A 20,559-nucleotide genomic window follows, 5' to 3' on the forward strand; every position below is an offset into this window, starting at 1 on the left:
GCTTGGTTGGCCAAAAAGGGCGTATGCGTTTTTTCCTGAATATATTCAGGAAAAAACGCATACGCCCTTTTTGGCCAAGTGCATCATTGTGGACGTTCTGCCTCTTTTCCTATGCTTTCAATGCAATTCCAGTCTACCTCCTGAAATCGGTTTCCTGCAATTCTGCCCCGCTTTCAAGTCCTCTTGGCAGCCTTACTTCAGTCTATTTTTGGACGATAGCTGTCATTTTTAACCCTGCAGGTTTGTGAATTACAGTGCCCCTGAGCTCCATTCTTCAACTCGCTTTCTTGTGACCTGGCAGCAACACCGCAGGATGGCTTCAGGCCCTAATCTGGTTCCGGCACGGCACGCTGAGCCTTTGGTTAATTCCTCTTCCTGGTGGGAAATGAGAGTTAAATTTGCCCGTCCAGACACCTCCAGCTAGTCTCTCATTGGTTCTCGCTATTCCTGTTCATCTTCCGCAGAAATTGCAAACTGCGCCAAACAGGAGGTTAAAGGGACTGACTCTCCAAGTCGGGAGTGTGTTAGTAAAGCGTCTGGAATGTTGCACCCGAGAACCAGGGTACGAAAACTGAGACATATTTGAACACGTCTCCCGATCACATGGTTGATCATACTCTAGATTCCACATGCATGTTTTAGCTGAAGGAAGAATACCTAAAACCTGGGTAGTTGAAACCCGTGGAATGGGTACCATGCAATATGACTTCAAAGGGTCTTCATTTGCTCACCGAACCTCTCCAATCCTATCACTGCTGCGTTTATGCCCCTGTACACATGCTTGATTCTCTTTCGGAGACATAGCAATCCATAGGTTTTAAGATACTTACTAGTCAGGTACATTCTTAGGCGTTTAATATGCGGTGTTGAGTCCATTTCGTTGAGCAAGGAGTAGCTCTTGTCTATACCATATTTGGCTTAAGGAACTTTATCTGTGCTCATTTCAATCTCTGGTTTTATGCAGCACCCCAACTCACCTTTACCCTTAAGCAAGCATAAGTTGGTTTTCTAAATTTGAGACCCTGTTCTGTTCTGTAATTCAGTTCCTGTGTAGCCAAGTTTACATTCCGTGTATTACTGATATCTTATGATGTTTCTTTTTCTGTGTCACTTATTTCAGTTAGAATCATCATACCTGAATCCACTCATTGTGCTGCTAAGGGCCTGATGACAGAGATTTCATTGCTGAGTGATATTGCTTTGTAAGTAAATACCACAACTTTTTTATCCATTTTTAACTTTCTTCGATGTTGAACTTGTACTGTAAACGAGGTTCTTGTAAACAGAGCCGTTCCAAACTTTGGGGTGGCTGTGTCTTTTTGATTTTAAATTCCCTAAGCTATAGGACCATAAGTGGAAGTGCCCTAGGCTCTGTTGCTTTGTTTTTTAGATGTTTCAGGAAACACCATACACTTCTCCCGAGTGTTTGTTGGCAATTTACATCCCGCCCTTCAGCATAACAAGGCTGCCAGTTCTCCATGGCCTGTCCTGCCTTTCTGGATTTTACACTTTTTTCAGATGGCCCTTTTGACCGGGGGGAAGTGAGACTTCATTGTAGTGCAGATTTCCTTTGCAAGCTTGCTTGGTTGGCCAAAAAGGGCGTATGCGTTTTTTCCTGAATATATTCAGGAAAAAACGCATACGCCCTTTTTGGCCAAGTGCATCATTGTGGACGTTCTGCCTCTTTTCCTATGCTTTCAATGCAATTCCAGTCTACCTCCTGAAATCGGTTTCCTGCAATTCTGCCCCGCTTTCAAGTCCTCTTGGCAGCCTTACTTCAGTCTATTTTTGGACGATAGCTGTCATTTATAACCCTGCAGGTTTGTGAATTACAGTGCCCCTGAGCTCCTTTCTTCAACTCGCTTTCTTGTGACCTGGCAGCAACACCGCAGGATGGCTTCAGGCCCTAATCTGGTTCCGGCACGGCACGCTGAGCCTTTGGTTAATTCCTCTTCCTGGTGGGAAATGAGAGTTAATTTGCCCGTTCAGACACCTCCAGGTAGTCTCTCATTGGTTCTCGCTATTCCTGTTCATCTTCCGCAGAAATTGCAAACTGGGCCAAACAGGAGGTTAAAGGGACTGACTCTCCAAGTCGGGAGTGTGTTACTAAAGCGTCTGGAATGTTGCACCCGAGTACCAGGGTACGAAAACTGAGACATATTTGAACACGTCTCCCGATCACATGGTTGATCATACTCTAGGTTCCACATGCATGTTTTAGCTGAAGGAAGAATACCTTAAACCTGGGTAGGTGAAACCCGTGGAATGGGTACCATGCAATATGACTTCAAAGGGTCTTCATTTGCTCACCGAACCTCTCCAATCCTATCACTGCTGCGTTTATGCCCCTGTACACATGCTTGATTCTCTTTCGGAGACATAGCAATCCATAGGTTTTAAGATACTTACTAGTCAGGTACATTCTTAGGCGTTTAATATGCGGTGTTGAGTCCATTTCGTTGAGCAAGGAGTAGCTCTTGTCTATTCCATATTTGGCTTAAGGAACTTTATCTGTGCTCATTTCAATCTCTGGTTTTATGCAGCACCCCAACTCACCTTTACCCTTAAGCAAGCATAAGTTGGTTTTCTAAATTTGAGACGCTGTTCTGTTTTGGAATGCAGTTCCTGTGTAGCCAAGTTTACATTCCGTGTATTACTGATATCTTATGATGTTTCTTTTTCTGTGTCACTTATTTCAGTTAGAATCATCATACCTGAATCCACTCATTGTGCTGCTAAGGGCCTGATGACACAGATTTCATTGCTGAGTGGTATTGCTTTGTAAGTAAATACCACAACTTCTTTATCCATTTTTCACTTTATGCGATGTTGAACTTGTACTGTAAACGAGGTTCTTGTAAACAGAGCCGTTCGAAACTTTGGGGTGGCTGTGTCTTTTTGATTTTAAATTCCCTAAGCTATAGGACCATAAGTGGAAGTGCCCTAGGCTCTGTTGCTTTGTTTTTTAGATGTTTCAGGAAACACCATACACTTCTCCCGAGTGTTTGTTGGCAATTTACATCCCGCCCTTCAGCATAACAAGGCTCCCAGTTCTCCATGGCCTGTCCTGCCTTTCTGGATTTTACACTTTTTTCAGATGGCCCTTTTGACCGGGGGGAAGTGAGACTTCATTGTAGTGCAGATTTCCTTTGCAAGCTTGCTTGGTTGGCCAAAAAGGGCGTATGCGTTTTTTCCTGAATATATTCAGGAAAAAACGCATACGCCCTTTTTGGCCAAGTGCATCATTGTGGACGTTCTGCCTCTTTTCCTATGCTTTCAATGCAATTCCAGTCTACCTCCTGAAATCGGTTTCCTGCAATTCTGCCCCGCTTTCAAGTCCTCTTGGCAGCCTTACTTCAGTATATTTTTGGACGATAGCTGTCATTTATAACCCTGCAGGTTTGTGAATTACAGTGCCCCTGAGCTCCTTTCTTCAACTCGCTTTCTTGTGACCTGGCAGCAACACCGCAGGATGGCTTCAGGCCCTAATCTGGTTCCGGCACGGCACGCTGAGCCTTTGGTTAATTCCTCTTCCTGGTGGGAAATGAGAGTTAAATTTGCCCGTTCAGACACCTCCAGGTAGTCTCTCATTGGTTCTCGCTATTCCTGTTCATCTTCCGCAGAAATTGCAAACTGGGCCAAACAGGAGGTTAAAGGGACTGACTCTCCATGTCGGGAGTGTGTTAGTAAAGCGTCTGGAATGTTGCACGCGAGTACCAGGGTACGAAAACTGAGACATATTTGAACACGTCTCCCGATCACATGGTTGATCATACTCTAGGTTCCACATGCATGTTTTAGCTGAAGGAAGAATACCTTAAACCTGGGTAGGTGAAACCCGTGGAATGGGTACCATGCAATATGACTTCAAAGGGTCTTCATTTGCTCACCGAACCTCTCCAATCCTATCACTGCTGCGTTTATGCCCCTGTACACATGCTTGATTCTCTTTCGGAGACATAGCAATCCATAGGTTTTAAGATACTTACTAGTCAGGTACATTCTTAGGCGTTTAATATGCGGTGTTGAGTCCATTTCGTTGAGCAAGGAGTAGCTCTTGTCTATTCCATATTTGGCTTAAGGAACTTTATCTGTGCTCATTTCAATCTCTGGTTTTATGCAGCACCCCAACTCACCTTTACCCTTAAGCAAGCATAAGTTGGTTTTCTAAATTTGAGACTCTGTTCTGTTCTGTAATTCAGTTCCTGTGTAGCCAACTTTACATTCCGTGTATTACTGATATCTTATGATGTTTCTTTTTCTGTGTCACTTATTTCAGTTAGAATCATCATACCTGAATCCACTCATTGTGCTGCTAAGGGCCTGATGACACAGATTTCATTGCTGAGTGATATTGCTTTGTAAGTAAATACCACAACTTTTTTATCCATTTTTAACTTTCTTCGATGTTGAACTTGTACTGTAAACGAGGTTCTTGTAAACAGAGCCGTTCGAAACTTTGGGGTGGCTGTGTCTTTTTGATTTTAAATTCCCTAAGCTATAGGACCATAAGTGGAAGTGCCCTAGGCTCTGTTGCTTTGTTTTTTAGATGTTTCAGGAAACACCATACACTTCTCCCGAATGTTTGTTGGCAATTTACATCCCGCCCTTCAGCATAACAAGGCTCCCAGTTCTCCATGGCCTGTCCTGCCTTTCTGGATTTTACACTTTTTTCAGATGGCCCTTTTGACCGGGGGGAAGTGAGACTTCATTGTAGTGCAGATTTCCTTTGCAAGCTTGCTTGGTTGGCCAAAAAGGGCGTATGCGTTTTTTCCTGAATATATTCAGGAAAAAACGCATACGCCCTTTTTGGCCAAGTGCATCATTGTGGACGTTCTGCCTCTTTTCCTATGCTTTCAATGCAATTCCAGTCTACCTCCTGAAATCGGTTTCCTGCAATTCTGCCCCGCTTTCAAGTCCTCTTGGCAGCCTTACTTCAGTCTATTTTTGGACGATAGCTGTCATTTATAACCCTGCAGGTTTGTGAATTACAGTGCCCCTGAGCTCCTTTCTTCAACTCGCTTTCTTGTGACCTGGCAGCAACACCGCAGGATGGCTTCAGGCCCTAATCTGGTTCCGGCACGGCACGCTGAGCCTTTGGTTAATTCCTCTTCCTAGTGGGAAATGAGAGTTAAATTTGTCCGTTCAGACACCTCCAGGTAGTCTCTCATTGGTTCTCGCTATTCCTGTTCATCTTCCGCAGAAATTGCAAACTGGGCCAAACAGGAGGTTAAAGGGACTGACTCTCCAAGTCGGGAGTGTGTTAGTAAAGCGTCTGGAATGTTGCACGCGAGTACCACGGTACGAAAACTGAGACATATTTGAACACGTCTCCCGATCTCATGGTTGATCATACTCTAGGTTCCACATGCATGTTTTAGCTGAAGGAAGAATACCTTAAACCTGGGTAGGTGAAACCCGTGGAATGGGTACCATGCAATATGACTTCAAAGGGTCTTCATTTGCTCACCGAACCTCTCCAATCCTATCACTGCTGCGTTTATGCCCCTGTACACATGCTTGATTCTCTTTCGGAGACATAGCAATCCATAGGTTTTAAGATACTTACTAGTCAGGTACATTCTTAGGCGTTTAATATGCGGTGTTGAGTCCATTTCGTTGAGCAAGGAGTAGCTCTTTTCTATTCCATATTTGGCTTAAGGAACTTTATCTGTGCTCATTTCAATCTCTGGTTTTATGCAGCACCCCAACTCACCTTTACCCTTAAACAAGCATAAGTTGGTTTTCTAAATTTGAGACTCTGTTCTGTTCTGTAATTCAGTTCCTGTGTAGCCAACTTTACATTCCGTGTATTACTGATATCTTATGATGTTTCTTTTTCTGTGTCACTTATTTCAGTTAGAATCATCATACCTGAATCCACTCATTGTGCTGCTAAGGGCCTGATGACACAGATTTCATTGCTGAGTGGTATTGCTTTGTAAGTAAATACCACAACTTTTTTATCCATTTTTAACTTTCTTCGATGTTGAACTTGTACTGTAAACGAGGTTCTTGTAAACAGAGCCGTTCCAAACTTTGGGGTGGCTGTGTCTTTTTGATTTTAAATTCCCTAAGCTATAGGACCATAAGTGGAAGTGCCCTAGGCTCTGTTGCTTTGTTTTTTAGATGTTTCAGGAAACACCATACACTTCTCCCGAGTGGTTGTTGGCAATTTACATTCCGCCCTTCAGCATAACAAGGCTGCCAGTTCTCCATGGCCTGTCCTGCCTTTCTGGATTTTACACTTTTTTCAGATGGCCCTTTTGACCGGGGGGAAGTGAGACTTCATTGTAGTGCAGATTTCCTTTGCAAGCTTGCTTGGTTGGCCAAAAAGGGCGTATGCGTTTTTTCCTGAATATATTCAGGAAAAAACGCATACGCCCTTTTTGGCCAAGTGCATCATTGTGGACGTTCTGCCTCTTTTCCTATGCTTTCAATGCAATTCCAGTCTACCTCCTGAAATCGGTTTCCTGCAATTCTGCCCCGCTTTCAAGTCCTCTTGGCAGCCTTACTTCAGTCTATTTTTGGACGATAGCTGTCATTTATAACCATGCAGGTTTGTGAATTACAGTGCCCCTGAGCTCCTTTCTTCAACTCGCTTTCTTGTGACCTGGCCGCAACACCGCAGGATGGCTTCAGGCCCTAATCTGGTTCCGGCACGGCACGCTGAGCCTTTGGTTAATTCCTCTTCCTGGTGGGAAATGAGAGTTAAATTTGCCCGTTCAGACACCTCCAGGTAGTCTCTCATTGGTTCTCGCTATTCCTGTTCATCTTCCGCAGAAATTGCAAACTGGGCCAAACAGGAGGTTAAAGGGACTGACTCTCCAAGTCGGGAGTGTGTTAGTAAAGCGTCTGGAATGTTGCACCCGAGTACCAGGGTACGAAAACTGAGACATATTTGAACACGTCTCCCGATCACATGGTTGATCATACTCTAGGTTCCACATGCATGTTTTAGCTGAAGGAAGAATACCTTAAACCTGGGTAGGTGAAACCCGTGGAATGGGTACCATGCAATATGACTTCAAAGGGTCTTCATTTGCTCACCGAACCTCTCCAATCCTATCACTGCTGCGTTTATGCCCCTGTACACATGCTTGATTCTCTTTCGGAGACATAGCAATCCATAGGTTTTAAGATACTTACTAGTCAGGTACATTCTTAGGCGTTTAATATGCGGTGTTGAGTCCATTTCGTTGAGCAAGGAGTAGCTCTTGTCTATTCCATATTTGGCTTAAGGAACTTTATCTGTGGTCATTTCGATCTCTGGTTTTATGCAGCACCCCAACTCACCTTTACCCTTAAGCAAGCATAAGTTGGTTTTCTAAATTTGAGACTCTGTTCTGTTCTGTAATTCAGTTCCTGTGTAGCCAACTTTACATTCCGTGTATTACTGATATCTTATGATGTTTCTTTTTCTGTGTCACTTATTTCAGTTAGAATCATCATACCTGAATCCACTCATTGTGCTGCTAAGGGCCTGATGACACAGATTTCATTGATGAGTGATATTGCTTTGTAAGTAAATACCACAACTTTTTTATCCATTTTTAACTTTCTTCGATGTTGAACTTGTACTGTAAACGAGGTTCTTGTAAACAGAGCTGTTCGAAACTTTGGGGTGGCTGTGTCTTTTTGATTTTAAATTCCCTAAGCTATAGGACCATAAGTGGAAGTGCCCTAGGCTCTGTTGCTTTGTTTTTTAGATGTTTCAGGAAACACCATACACTTCTCCCGAGTGTCTGTTGGCAATTTACATCCCGCCCATCAGCATAACAAGGCTCCCAGTTCTCCATGGCCTGTCCTGCCTTTCTGGATTTTACACTTTTTTCAGATGGCCCTTTTGACCGGGGGGAAGTGAGACTTCATTGTAGTGCAGATTTCCTTTGCAAGCTTGCTTGGTTGGCCAAAAAGGGCGTATGCGTTTTTTCCTGAATATATTCAGGAAAAAACGCATACGCCCTTTTTGGCCAAGTGCATCATTGTGGACGTTCTGCCTCTTTTCCTATGCTTTCAATGCAATTCCAGTCTACCTCCTGAAATCGGTTTCCTGCAATTCTGCCCCGCTTTCAAGTCCTCTTGGCAGCCTTACTTCAGTCTATTTTTGGACGATAGCTGTCATTTATAACCCTGCAGGTTTGTGAATTACAGTGCCCCTGAGCTCCTTTCTTCAACTCGCTTTCTTGTGACCTGGCAGCAACACCGCAGGATGGCTTCAGGCCCTAATCTGGTTCCGGCACGGCACGCTGAGCCTTTGGTTAATTCCTCTTCCTGGTGGGAAATGAGAGTTAAATTTGCCCGTTCAGACACCTCCAGGTAGTCTCTCATTGGTTCTCGCTATTCCTGTTCATCTTCCGCAGAAATTGCAAACTGGGCCAAACAGGAGGTTAAAGGGACTGACTCTCCAAGTCGGGAGTGTGTTAGTAAAGCGTCTGGAATGTTGCACGCGAGTACCAGGGTACGAAAACTGAGACATATTTGAACACGTCTCCCGATCACATGGTTGATCATACTCTAGGTTCCACATGCATGTTTTAGCTGAAGGAAGAATACCTTAAACCTGGGTAGGTGAAACCCGTGGAATGGGTACCATGCAATATGACTTCAAAGGGTCTTCATTTGCTCACCGAACCTCTCCAATCCTATCACTGCTGCGTTTATGCCCCTGTACACATGCTTGATTCTCTTTCGGAGACATAGCAATCCATAGGTTTTAAGATACTTACTAGTCAGGTACATTCTTAGGCGTTTAATATGCGGTGTTGAGTCCATTTCGTTGAGCAAGGAGTAGCTCTTGTCTATTCCATATTTGGCTTAAGGAACTTTATCTGTGCTCATTTCAATCTCTGGTTTTATGCAGCACCCCAACTCACCTTTACCCTTAAGCAAGCATAAGTTGGTTTTCTAAATTTGAGACTCTGTTCTGTTCTGTAATTCAGTTCCTGTGTAGCCAACTTTACATTCCGTGTATTACTGATATCTTATGATGTTTCTTTTTCTGTGTCACTTATTTCAGTTAGAATCATCATACCTGAATCCACTCATTGTGCTGCTAAGGGCCTGATGACACAGATTTCATTGCTGAGTGATATTGCTTTGTAAGTAAATACCACAACTTTTTTATCCATTTTTAACTTTCTTCGATGTTGAACTTGTACTGTAAACGAGGTTGTTGTAAACAGAGCCGTTCGAAACTTTGGGGTGGCTGTGTCTTTTTGATTTTAAATTCCCTAAGCTATAGGACCATAAGTGGAAGTGCCCTAGGCTCTGTTGCTTTGTTTTTTAGATGTTTCAGGAAACACCATACACTTCTCCCGAGTGGTTGTTGGCAATTTACATTCCGCCCTTCAGCATAACAAGGCTGCCAGTTCTCCATGGCCTGTCCTGCCTTTCTGGATTTTACACTTTTTTCAGATGGCCCTTTTGACCGGGGGGAAGTGAGACTTCATTGTAGTGCAGATTTCCTTTGCAAGCTTGCTTGGTTGGCCAAAAAGGGCGTATGCGTTTTTTCCTGAATATATTCAGGAAAAAACGCATACGCCCTTTTTGGCCAAGTGCATCATTGTGGACGTTCTGCCTCTTTTCCTATGCTTTCAATGCAATTCCAGTCTACCTCCTGAAATCGGTTTCCTGCAATTCTGCCCCGCTTTCAAGTCCTCTTGGCAGCCTTACTTCAGTCTATTTTTGGACGATAGCTGTCATTTATAACTCTGCAGGTTTGTGAATTACAGTGCCCCTGAGCTCCTTTCTTCAACTCGCTTTCTTGTGACCTGGCCGCAACACCGCAGGATGGCTTCAGGCCCTAATCTGGTTCCGGCCCGGCATGCTGAGCCTTTGGTTAATTCCTCTTCCTGGTGGGAAATGAGAGTTAAATTTGCCCGTCCAGACACCTGCAGCTAGCCTCTCATTGGTTCTCGCTATTCCTGTTCATCTTCCGCAGAAATTGCAAACTGGGCCAAACAGGAGGTTAAAGGCGCTGACTCTCCAAGTGGGGAGAGTGTTAGTAAAGCGTCTGGAATGTTGCACGCGAGTACCAAGGGAGGAAAACTGAGACATATTTGAACACGTCTCCCGTTCACATGGTTGATCATACTTGGGTTCCACATGCATGTTTTAGCTGAAGGAAGAATACCTTAAACCTGGAGAGTTAAGACCCGTGGAATGGGTACCATGCAATATGACTTCAAAGGGTCTTCATTTGCTCACGAACCTCTCCAATCCTATCACTGCTGCGTTTATGCCCCTGTACACATGCTTGATTCTCTTTCGGAGACATAGCAATCCATAGGTTTTAAGATACTTACTAGTCAGGTACATTCTTAGGCGTTTAATATGCGGTGTTGAGTCCATTTCGTTGAGCAAGGAGTAGCTCTTGTCTATTCCATATTTGGCTTAAGGAACTTTATCTGTGCTCATTTCAATCTCTGGTTTTATGCAGCACCCCAACTCACCTTTACCCTTAAGCAAGCATAAGTTGGTTTTCTAAATTTGAGACCCTGTTCTGTTTTGGAATGCAGTTCCTGTGTAGCCAAGTTTACATTCCGTGTATTAGTGATATCTTATGATGTTTCTTTTTCTGTGTGACTTATTTCAGTTAGAATCATCGTACCTGAATCCACTCATGATGCTGCTAAGGGCCTGGTGACATAGATTTCATTGCTGAGTGATACTGCATTGTACGTAAGTACCACAAGTTCTTTATCCATTTTTCACTTTCTGTGATATTGAACTTGTACGGTAAACGAGGTTCTTGTAAACAGAGGTGTCCCAAACTTTGGGGTGGCTGTGTCTTTTTGATTTTAAATTCCCTAAGCTATAGGACCATAAGTGGAAGTGCCCTAGGCTCTGTTGCTTTGTTTTTTAGATGTTTCAGGAAACACCATACACTTCTCCCGAATGTTTGTTGGCAATTTACATCCCGCCCTTCAGCATAACAAGGCTCCCAGTTCTCCATGGCCTGTCCTGCCTTTCTGGATTTTACACTTTTTTCAGATGGCCCTTTTGACCGGGGGGAAGTGAGACTTCATTGTAGTGCAGATTTCCTTTGCAAGCTTGCTTGGTTGGCCAAAAAGGGCGTATGCGTTTTTTCCTGAATATATTCAGGAAAAAACGCATACGCCCTTTTTGGCCAAGTGCATCATTGTGGACGTTCTGCCTCTTTTCCTATGCTTTCAATGCAATTCCAGTCTACCTCCTGAAATCGGTTTCCTGCAATTCTGCCCCGCTTTCAAGTCCTCTTGGCAGCCTTACTTCAGTCTATTTTTGGACGATAGCTGTCATTTATAACCCTGCAGGTTTGTGAATTACAGTGCCCCTGAGCTCCTTTCTTCAACTCGCTTTCTTGTGACCTGGCAGCAACACCGCAGGATGGCTTCAGGCCCTAATCTGGTTCCGGCACGGCACGCTGAGCCTTTGGTTAATTCCTCTTCCTAGTGGGAAATGAGAGTTAAATTTGTCCGTTCAGACACCTCCAGGTAGTCTCTCATTGGTTCTCGCTATTCCTGTTCATCTTCCGCAGAAATTGCAAACTGGGCCAAACAGGAGGTTAAAGGGACTGACTCTCCAAGTCGGGAGTGTGTTAGTAAAGCGTCTGGAATGTTGCACGCGAGTACCACGGTACGAAAACTGAGACATATTTGAACACGTCTCCCGATCACATGGTTGATCATACTCTAGGTTCCACATGCATGTTTTAGCTGAAGGAAGAATACCTTAAACCTGGGTAGGTGAAACCCGTGGAATGGGTACCATGCAATATGACTTCAAAGGGTCTTCATTTGCTCACCGAACCTCTCCAATCCTATCACTGCTGCGTTTATGCCCCTGTACACATGCTTGATTCTCTTTCGGAGACATAGCAATCCATAGGTTTTAAGATACTTACTAGTCAGGTACATTCTTAGGCGTTTAATATGCGGTGTTGAGTCCATTTCGTTGAGCAAGGAGTAGCTCTTTTCTATTCCATATTTGGCTTAAGGAACTTTATCTGTGCTCATTTCAATCTCTGGTTTTATGCAGCACCCCAACTCACCTTTACCCTTAAACAAGCATAAGTTGGTTTTCTAAATTTGAGACTCTGTTCTGTTCTGTAATTCAGTTCCTGTGTAGCCAACTTTACATTCCGTGTATTACTGATATCTTATGATGTTTCTTTTTCTGTGTCACTTATTTCAGTTAGAATCATCATACCTGAATCCACTCATTGTGCTGCTAAGGGCCTGATGACACAGATTTCATTGCTGAGTGGTATTGCTTTGTAAGTAAATACCACAACTTTTTTATCCATTTTTAACTTTCTTCGATGTTGAACTTGTACTGTAAACGAGGTTCTTGTAAACAGAGGTGTCCCAAACTTTGGGGTGGCTGTGTCTTTTTGATTTTAATTTCCCTAAGCTATAGGACCATAAGTGGAAGTGCCCTAGGCTCTGTTGCTTTGTTTTTTAGATGTTTCAGGAAACACCATACACTTCTCCCGAGTGGTTGTTGGCAATTTACATCCCGCCCATCAGCATAACAAGGCTCCCAGTTCTCCATGGCCTGTCCTGCCTTTCTGGATTTTACACTTTTTTCAGATGGCCCTTTTGACCGGGGGGAAGTGAGACTTCATTGTAGTGCAGATTTCCTTTGCAAGCTTGCTTGGTTGGCCAAAAAGGGCGTATGCGTTTTTTCCTGAATATATTCAGGAAAAAACGCATACGCCCTTTTTGGCCAAGTGCATCATTGTGGACGTTCTGCCTCTTTTCCTATGCTTTCAATGCAATTCCAGTCTACCTCCTGAAATCGGTTTCCTGCAATTCTGCCCCGCTTTCAAGTCCTCTTGGCAGCCTTACTTCAGTATATTTTGGACGATAGCTGTCATTTATAACTCTGCAGGTTTGTGAATTACAGTGCCCCTGAGCTCCTTTCTTCAACTCGCTTTCTTGTGACCTGGCCGCAACACCGCAGGATGGCTTCAGGACCTAATCTGGTTCCGGGCCGGCATGCTGAGCCTTTGGTTAATTCCTCTTCCTGGTGGGAAATGAGAGTTAAATTTGCCCTTCCAGACACCTGCAGCTAGCCTCTCATTGGTTCTCGCTATCCCTGTTCATCTTCCACAGAAATTGCAAACTGGGCCAAACAGGAGGTTAAAGGGACTGACTCTCCAAGTCGGGAGAGTGTTAGTAAAGCGTCTGGAGTGTTGCACCCGAGTACCAGGGTAGGAAAACTGAGACATATTTGAACACGTCTCCCGTTCACATGGTTGATCATACTCTGGGTTCCACATGCATGTTTTAGCTGAAGGAAGAATACCTTAAACCTGGAGAGTTGAGACACGTGGAATGGGTACCGTGCAATATGACTTCAAAGGGTCTTCATTTGCTCACCGAACCTCTCCAATCCTATCACTGCTGCATTTAGCCCCTGTACACACGCTTGATTCTCTTTTGGAGACATAGCAATCCATAGGTTTTAAGATACTTACTAGTCAGGTACATTCTTAGGCGTTTAATATGGGGTTTTGAGTCCATTTCGTTGAGCAAGGAGTAGCTCTTGTCTATTCCATATTTGGCTTAAGGAACTTTATCTGTGCTCATTTCAATCTCTGGTTTTATGCAGCACCCCAACTCACCTTTACCCTTAAGCAAGCATAAGTTGGTTTTCTAAATTTGAGACCCTGTTCTGTTTTGGAATGCAGTTCCTGTGTAGCCAAGTTTACATTCCGTGTATTAGTGATATCTTATGATGTTTCTTTTTCTGTGTGACTTATTTCAGTTAGAATCATCGTACCTGAATCCACTCATTATGCTGCTACGGGCCTGATGACATAGATTTCATTGCTGAGTGATACTGCATTGTACGTAAGTACCACAAGTTCTTTATCCATTTCTCACTTTCTGCGATGTTGAACTTGTACTGTAAACGAGGTTCTTGTAAACGGAGGCGTCCCAAACTTTGGGGTGGCTGTGTCTTTTTGATTTTAATTTCCCTAAGCTATAGGACCATAAGTGGAAGTGCCCTAGGCTCTGTTGCTTTGTTTTTTAGATGATTCAGGAAACACCATACACTTCTCCAGAGTGTCTGTTGGCAATTTACATCCCGCCCATCAGCATAACAAGGCTCCCAGTTCTCCATGGCCTGTCCTGCCTTTCTGGATTTTACACTTTTTTCAGATGGCCCTTTTGACCGGGGGGAAGTGAGACTTCATTGTAGTGCAGATTTCCTTTGCAAGCTTGCTTGGATGGCCAAAAAGTGTGTATGCGTTTTTTCCTGAATATATTCAGGAAAAAATGCATACGCCCTTTTTGGCCAAGTGCATCATTGTGGACGTTCTGCCTCTTTTCCTATGCTTTCAATGCAATTCCAGTCTACCTCCTGAAATCGGTTTCCTGCAATTCTGCCCCGCTTTCAAGTCCTCTTGGCAGACTTACTTCAGTATATTTTTGGACGATAGCTGTCATTTATAACTCTGCAGGTTTGTGAATTACAGTGCCCCTGAGCTCCTTTCTTCAACTCGCTTTCTTTTGAGCTGGCCGCAACACCGCAGGATGGCTTCAGGCCCTAATCTGGTTCCGGCACGGCACGCTGAGCCTTTGGTTAATTCCTCTTCTTGGTGGGAAATGAGAGTTAAATTTGCCCGTCCAGACACCTCCAGCTAGTCTCTCATTGGTTCTCGCTATTCCTGTTCATCTTCCGCAGAAATTGCAAACTGGGCCAAACAGGAGGTTAAAGGGACTGACTCTCCAAGTCCGGAGAGTGTTAGTAAAGCGTCTGGAATGTTGCACCCGCGTACCAGGGTACGAAAACTGAGACATATTTGAACACGTCTCCCGATCACATGGTTGATCATACTCTAGGTTCCACATGCATGTTTTAGCTGAAGGAAGAATCCTTTAAACCTGGGTAGTTGCAACCCGTGGAATGGGTACCATGCAATATGACTTCAAAGGGTCTTCATTTGCTCTCCGAACCTCTCCAATCCTATCACTGCTGCGTTTATGCCCCTGTACACATGCTTGATTCTCTTTCGGAGACATAGCAATCCATAGGTTTTAAGATACTTACTAGTCAGGTACATTTTTAGGCGATTAATATGCGGTGTTGAGTCCATTTCATTGAGCAAGGAGTAGCTCTTGTCTATTCCATATTTGGCTTAAGGAACTTTATCTGTGCTCATTTCAATCTCTGGTTTTATGCAGCACCCCAACTCACCTTTCCCCTTAAGCAAGCATAAGTTGGTTTTCTAAATTTGAGACCCTGTTCTGTTTTGGAATTCAGTTCCTGTGTAGCCAAGTTTACATTCCGTGTATTACTGATATCTTATGATGTTTCTTTTTCTGTGTGACTTATTTCAGTTAGAATCATCGTACCTCAATCCACTCATTATGCTGCTACGGGCCTGATGACATAGATTTCATTGTTGAGTGATACTCAATTGTAGGTAAGTACCACAAGTTCTTTATCCATTTTTCACTTTCTGTGATATTGAACTTGTACGGTAAACGAGGTTCTTGTAAACAGAGGCATCCCAAACTTTGGGGTGGCTGTGTCTTTTTGATTTTAATTTCCCTAAGCTATAGGACCATAAGTGGAAGTGCCCTAGGCTCTGTTGCTTTGTTTTTTAGATGTTTCAGGAAACACCATACACTTCTCCGGAGTGTCTGTTGGCAATTGACATCCCGCCCATCAGCATAACAAGGCTCCCAGTTCTCCATGGCCTGTCCTGCCTTTCTGGATTTTACACTTTTTTCAGATGGCCCTTTTGACCGGGGGGAAGTGAGACTTCATTGTAGTGCAGATTTCCTTTGCAAGCTTGCTTGGTTGGCCAAAAAGGGCGTATGTATTTTTTCCTGAATATATTCAGGAAAAAACGTATACGCCCTTTTTGGCCAAGTGCATCATTGTGGACGTTCTGCCTCTTTTCCTATGCTTTCAATGCAATTCCAGTCTACCTCCTGAAATCGGTTTCCTGCAATTCTGCCCCGCTTTCAAGTCCTCTTGGCAGCCTTACTTCAGTATATTTTTGGACGATAGCTGTCTTTTATAACTCTGCAGGTTTGTGAATTACAGTGCCCCTGAGCTCCTTTCTTCAACTCGCTTTCTTTTGAGCTGGCCGCAACACCGCAGGATGGCTTCAGGCCCTAATCTGGTTCTGGCACAGCACGCTGAGCCTTTGGTTATTTCCTCTTCCTGGTGGGAAATGAGAGTTATACTTGCCCGTCCAGACACCTCCAGCTAGTCTCTCATTGGTTCTCCCTATTCCTGTTCATCTTCCGCAGAAATTGCAAACTGGGCCAAACAGGAGGTTAAAGGCGCTGACTCTCCAAGTGGGGAGAGTGTTAGTAAAGCGTGTGGAATGTTGCACCCGAGTGCCAGGGGAGGAAAACTGAGACATATTTGAACACATCTCCCGTTCACATGGTTGATCATACTCTGGGTTCCACATGCATGTTTTAGCTGAAGGAAGAATACCTTAAACCTGGAGAGTTGAGACCCGTGGAATGGGTACCATGCAATATGACTTCAAAGGGTCTTCATTTGCTCACCGAACCTCTCCAATCCTATCACTGCTGCGTTTATGCCCCTGCACACACTCTTGATTCTCTTTTGGAGACATAGCAATCCATAGGTTTTAAGATACTTACTAGTCAGGTACATTCTTAGGCGTTTAATATGGGGTGTTGAGTGCATTTCGTTGAGCAAGGAGTAGCTCTTGTCTATTCCATATTTGGCTTAAGGAACTTTATCTGTGCTCATTTCAATCTCTGGTTTTATGCAGCACCCCAACTCACCTTTCCCCTTAAGCAAGCATAAGTTGGTTTTCTAAATTTGAGACCCTGTTCTGTTTTGGAATTCAGTTCCTGTGTAGGCAAGTTTACATTCCGTGTATTAGTGATATCTTATGATGTTTCTTTTTCTGTGTGACTTATTTCAGTTAGAATCATCATACCTGAATCCACTCACTGTGCTGCTAAGGGCCTGATGACATAGATTTCATTGCTGAGTGATATTGCTTTGTAAGTAAATACCACAACTTCTTTATCCATTTTTCACTTTCTGCGATGTTGAACTTGTACTGTAAACGAGGTTCTTGTAAACAGAGGCGTCCCAAACTTTGGGGTGGCTGTGTCTTTTTGATTTTAATTTCCCTAAGCTATAGGACCATAAGTGGAAGTGCCCTAGGCTCTGTTGCTTTGTTTTTTAGATGTTTCAGGAAACACCATACACTTCTCCCGAGTGTCTGTTGGCAATTTACATCCCACCCATCAGCATAACAAGGCTCCCAGTTCTCCATGGCCTGTCGTGCCTTTCTGGGTTTTACACTTTTTTCAGATGGCCCGTTTGACCAGGGGGAAGTGAGACTTCATTGTAGTGCAGATTTCCTTTGCAAGCTTGCTTGGTTGGCCAAAAAGTGCGTATGCGTTTTTTCCTGAATATATTCAGGAAAAAACGCATACGCCCTTTTTGTCCAAGTGCATCATTGTGGACGTTCTGCCTCTTTTCCTATGCTTTCAATGCAATTCCAGTCTACCTCCTGAAATCGGTTTCCTGCAATTCTGCACCGCTTTCAAGTCCTCTTGGCAGCCTTACTTCAGTATATTTTTGGACGATAGCTGTCATTTATAACTCTGCAGGTTTGTGAATTACAGTGCCCCTGAGCTCCTTTCTTCAACTCGCTTTCTTGTGACCTGGCCGCAACAACACAGGATGGCTTCAGGCCCTAATCTGCTTCCGGCACAGCACGCTGAGCCTTTGGTAAATTCCTCTTCCTGGTGGGATATGAGAGTTAAATTTGCCCGTCCAGACACCTCCAGCTAGTCTCTCATTGGTTCTCGCTATTCCTGTTCATCTTCCGCAGAAATTGCAAACTGGGCCAAACAGGAGGTTAAAGGGACTGACTCTTCAAGTGGGGAGACTGTTAGTAAAGCGTCTGGAATGTTGCACCCGAGTACCAGGGAGGAAAACTGAGACATATTTGAACACATCTCCCGTTCACACGGTTGATCATACTCTGGGTTCCACATGCATGTTTTAGCTGAAGGAAGAATACCTTAAACCTGGAGAGTTGAGACCCGTGGAATGGGTACCATGCAATATGACTTCAAAGGGTCTTCATTTGCTCACCGAACCTCTCCAATCCTATCACTGCTGTGTTTATGCCCCTGTACACACTCTTGATTCTCTTTTGGAGACATAGCAATCCATAGGTTTTAAGATACTTACTAGTCAGGTACATTCTTAGGCGTTTAATATGCGGTGTTGAGTCCATTTCGTTGAGCAAGGAGTAGCTCTTGTCTATTCCATATTTGGCTTAAGGAACTTTATCTGTGCTCATTTCAATCTCTGGTTTTATGCAGCACCCCAACTCACCTTTCCCCTTAAGCAAGCATAAGTTGGTTTTCTAAATTTGAGACCCTGTTCTGTTTTGGAATTCAGTTCCTGTGTAACCAAGTTTACATTCCGTGTATTAGTGATATCTTATGATGTTTCTTTTTCTGTGTGACTTATTTCAGTTAGAATCATCATACCTGAATCCACTCACTGTGCTGCTAAGGGCCTGATGACATAGATTTCATTGCTGAGTGATATTGCTTTGTAAGTAAATACCACAACTTCTTTATCCATTTTTCACTTTCTGCGATGTTGAACTTGTACTGTAAACGAGGTTCTTGTAAACAGAGGCGTCCCAAACTTTGGGGTGGCTGTGTCTTTTTGATTTTAATTTCCCTAAGCTATAGGACCATAAGTGGAAGTGCCCTAGGCTCTGTTGCTTTTTTTTTTAAATGTTTCAGGAAACACCATACACTTCTCCCGAGTGTCTGTTGGCAATTTAAATCCCGCCCATCAGCATAACAAGGCTCCCAGTTCTCCATGGCCTGTCCTGCCTTTCTGGATTTTACACTTTTTTCAGATGGCCCTTTTGACAGAGGGGAAGTGAGACTTCATTGTAGTGCAGATTTCCTTTGCAAGCTTGCTTGGTTGGCCAAAAAGGGCGTATGCGTTTTTTCCTGAATATATTCAGGAAAAAACGCATACGCCCTTTTTGGCCAAGTGCATCATTGTGGACGTTCTGCCTCTTTTCCTATGCTTTCAGTGCAATTCCAGTCTACCTCCTGAAATCGGTTTACTGCAATTCTGCCCCGCTTTCAAGTCCTCTTGGCAGCCTTACTTCAGTCTATTTTTGGACGATAGCTGTCATTTATAACTCTGCAGGTTTGTGAATTACAGTGCCCCTGAGCTCCTTTCTTCAACTCGCTTTCTTGTGAGCTGGCCGCAACACCGCAGGATGGCTTCAGGCCCTAATCTGGTTCCGGCACGGCACGCGGAGCCTTTGGTTAATTCCTCTTCCTGGTGGGAAATGAGAGTTAAATTTGCCCGTCCAGAGACCTCCAGCTCGTCTCTCATTGGTTCTCGCTATTCCTGTTCATCTTCCGCAGAAATTGCAAACTGGGCCAAACAGGAGGTTAAAGGGACTGACTCTCCAAGTCGGGAGAGTGTTAGTAAAGCGTCTGGAATGTTGCACCCGAGTACCAGGGTACGAAAACTGAGACATATTTGAACACGTCTCCCGTTCACACGGTTGATCATACTCTGGGTTCCACATGCATGTTTTAGCTGAAGGAAGAATACCTTAAACCTGGAGAGTTGAGACCCGTGGAATGGGTACCATGCAATATGACTTCAAAGGGTCTTCATTTGCTCACCGATCCTCTCCAATCCTATCACTGCTGCGTTTATTCCCCTGTACATATGCTTGATTCTCTTTTGGAGACATAGCAATCCATAGGTTTTAAGATACTTACTAGTCAGGTACATTCTTAGGCGTTTAATATGCGGTGTTGAGTCCATTTCGTTGAGCAAGGAGTAGCTCTTGTCTATTCCATATTTGGCTTAAGGAACTTTATCTGTGGTCATTTCGATCTCTGGTTTTATGCAGCACCCCAACTCACCTTTCCCCTTAAGCAAGCATAAGTTGGTTTTCTAAATTTGAGACCCTGTTCTGTTTTGGAATTCAGTTCCTGTGTAGCCAAGTTTACATTCCGTGTATTACTGATATCTTATGATGTTTCTTTTTCTGTGTGACTTATTTCATTTAGAATCATCATACCTGAATCCACTCATTGTGCTGCTAAGGGCCTGATGACATAGATTTCATTGTTGAGTGATATTGCTTTGTAAGTAAATATCACAACTTCTTTATCCATTTCTCACTTTCTGCGATGTTGAACTCGTACTGTAAACGAGGTTCTTGTAAACAGAGGCGTCCCAAACTTTGGGGTGGCTGTGTCTTTTTGATTTTAATTTCCCTAAGCTATAGGACCATAAGTGGAAGTGCCCTAGGCTCTGTTGCTTTGTTTTTTAGATGTTTCAGGAAACACCATACACTTCTCCCGAGTGTCTGTTGGCAGTTGCCATCCCGCCCATCAGCATAACAAGGCTCCCAGTTCTCCATGGCCTGTCCTGCCTTTCTGGATTTTACACTTTTTTCAGATGGCGCTTTTGACCGGGGGGAAGTGAGACTTCATTGTAGTGCAGATTTCCTTTGCAAGTTTGCTTGGTTGGCCAAAAAGGGCGTAT

General features: G+C 43.8%; 1 long non-coding RNA gene across 1 annotated transcript in view; it reads left to right on the forward strand.

The window, feature by feature from the left end:
* The window catches only part of LOC307181379, a 648,342-nt gene that overhangs the window by 612,405 nt on the left and 15,378 nt on the right, over positions 1–20,559 (forward strand). The window contains exon 2 of the long non-coding RNA XR_013826614.1: positions 20,079–20,160. This is a non-coding gene — a long non-coding RNA (uncharacterized lncRNA). The remainder of the gene's footprint in view (positions 1–20,078; positions 20,161–20,559) is intronic.

This window comes from Stenella coeruleoalba (assembly GCF_951394435.1).
Source record: "Stenella coeruleoalba genome assembly, contig: scaffold_55, whole genome shotgun sequence".
Classification (NCBI taxonomy): Eukaryota; Metazoa; Chordata; class Mammalia; order Artiodactyla; family Delphinidae; genus Stenella; species Stenella coeruleoalba.